This window comes from Anser anser (assembly GCF_964211835.1).
Source record: "Anser anser genome assembly, chromosome: 1".
NCBI classification, from domain to species: Eukaryota; Metazoa; Chordata; class Aves; order Anseriformes; family Anatidae; genus Anser; species Anser anser.
Genome location: NC_139720.1, coordinates 67,555,441 through 67,558,045, shown reverse-complemented (window position 1 = coordinate 67,558,045; position 2,605 = coordinate 67,555,441).

The following is a 2,605-nucleotide window of genomic DNA, read 5'->3' as shown; positions in this document are numbered from 1 at the left end:
AGTGAGAATGTGAGAATTGTCAAGGAAGTAAAAAAGCTCTATTGTTTGCTGAGGCTGGAGCCTGCTTCCATGGGATTAACCGTGGATTCCAGCATCACAGGCATTCTAGTTCTCTGTGTGTTAAAAGTAAAAAAAGAAAAAGGATATAGTGGGCTTTTTACCATATAATGTGCTGGAAAAGGAATGTTCCCTTTAGGGAACCACCTCCTATGTCCCCTGCCATGAGAATGAAACCTGTTCATACTACTGCAAAACTATTACGACAATAGACATAACTACCACTGAGCTTCCCTGAGTCTGGTGGCTGATTTACTGCTGTACATCCAGCATGTCTCAAGCAATTTCCATCAGTCAATGTTGACCTGTCAAACCACAGCGCTTCTAATAGCCTATGGAATGGGGGGATTAAGTCCTTTATCTCCCAGTGCAAAGTACCACGTGGGGCAGCATTCTTCCCTCTTCCCCCCCCCCACTTTAAAAAGTTTACTGTAAATCCAGCAAGTGCATGAAGGGCAGATAGGTGGAGGAAAAGGAAGGAGGACCTAGAGACTGATCTTCTCCCAGCAGAAACAAAAACTTGGATTTGAGTCTTTTGGAGCTTTGGGAAAATCTGGACTTCAATCCAAGTGCTGCTGTTTTGGCTAGCTCTCACCTAAAGCTAACATTAACCCTCCAATCCCCTGAGGTCTGTGCTATCATGAGATCACATGGATATTGAATTAAAAACTGATGGGTTTAAATAATTTCATAGTGATAGCAAAAAAATATTTTTTCCTGTGCTTCAGAAAAAAAAAAAAAAGTTCTGAAGAATGCAGGCTTTTACCGTGCATTTTAAGATTAAATTACAGGCTTTGTTTTATGAAACAAAAAGTGGCTTTGATATTATACAACAGAATATTGCACAGATACTATACAACAGAAGTTTCTTGTTGTAGTGTTCTTGTTGTAGTGTAGGAAATGATTGGTATGTCTAACCATTTGAAAAAATGTTATTGATAAAATATTCAGTCACGATCTTTATGGCAGACAGAGAACTGGCCTTTTTAACCCAGATTTTAATAAATGTCAGCAACAAATGTACTGTGTGCAATTATTATATCATTCGGTGAAGGCTGAGTGACATAGCTGTTACAAGGGTGAAATATCCAACAAGAAATACCAAAAGGGACAAAGTTTGCCATCAGATCTGAAATTAATAATAATCAAATTTAAAACATGCCTCATAACACTAATTCTTGGAGATGTGCTAGTATTTTTTTTAAATTTTTGCCTTTTTTTTTTTTTTGGCTAAAGCAAAAGCAGAGCTTCTGCTACACCGTCTGCTCTGTTTACGCATTTGGCAACTTCCAATTTACAAATTGTTTCCCCCTCTGACATTCGTCACCCTCTGTTTAAGAAAATAGTACTTCCAAACAGTCCTGGTCAATATTCAAGCTGTGATGCTTCCTGTTATTTGTAGCTCTTCATAAGTCTCTTCCAGCATTTCCAGGGAAGGTTATGTTAATTAACCAAATCCCAAGCCTCAATCAGCAGTAAGCACAAGCATGTGTTTTCTAGGTATAATTCATGTGCGATCAGTTTTGCAGATGATAGTAACACTGGAAATACAGGCAACCATAAGTTTGAAGGCAACTGCAAAGCAGGCAAGTGCCATTAAAGTAGTGGGAGCACAGAGTCAACAGAGATGGGATACTAATGGCTGCAACATTCCCCCCAGGAGGGAATAAAAACAGCTCTGATACACCATAGATGGGGGAGAAAAAAAAAATAAATAAAATATACTAAAAGCTTTAAAACAAATTGATTTCTAACCTGTCTCTTTCTTACTATCTTAGGTTTGGGATTACTTTAATTTTTTTTCCTGTATTTTTTTCATCCCAGAGGTAATGGTGATCCTCTTGTTGTAATGTAGATGATGAAGAGTGAGAGGAGATATTCTTCTGTTTGAAATAACTAACTGCTCTTTTCTCCTGCAGAAAGCAAGATGGGTTAGAATACAGATCAGGATTAATACATGTTTTCTGGGACAAGCAACAGTTTTAAGTCTCATTCAATTTATAGAAGAGGTTGAATTTCACCTCCTTGTACAAATCAAGTGATATTGTGCTAACAAGGCATATTGTTATGAGCATGAGAATCAGCATGAAACAACAGCATTCTCTACCTATTTCTGGGTCTAATTACCACTCATTACCATGTTCTTTTTATTTTCTTTTGTAAAACTTTATACCTTAAGAAGAAACAGCAGGGTCAGCAAATGACTCATGTAAATGCTCTGCAGTAAGGCATATGGCATGTCTTGAAGCCTTTAAATGTCAAAAGCTCTAATGTTTTATTTATAAAGCAGTTTTAATAAGTATTTTAGAACTCTGTGGCACAGTCTCAAGGCAAGGTCATCTTTCCTAGTTTTGGTATCCACACAGTAGGCACATTCCATATGCCCTGGAAAATTAAATGGCATCCACATCCTCATCAGTGTGACCCATTCAAGGCATCATAATGTTTTGTGGTTCAATGTGCATAGTTGGCTCTGCAAGTCAACTATTATATATTTTGAAAATGAAATAATTCGAGGAAGTGGTAAAAAAAAAAAAAAAAAAAAAAG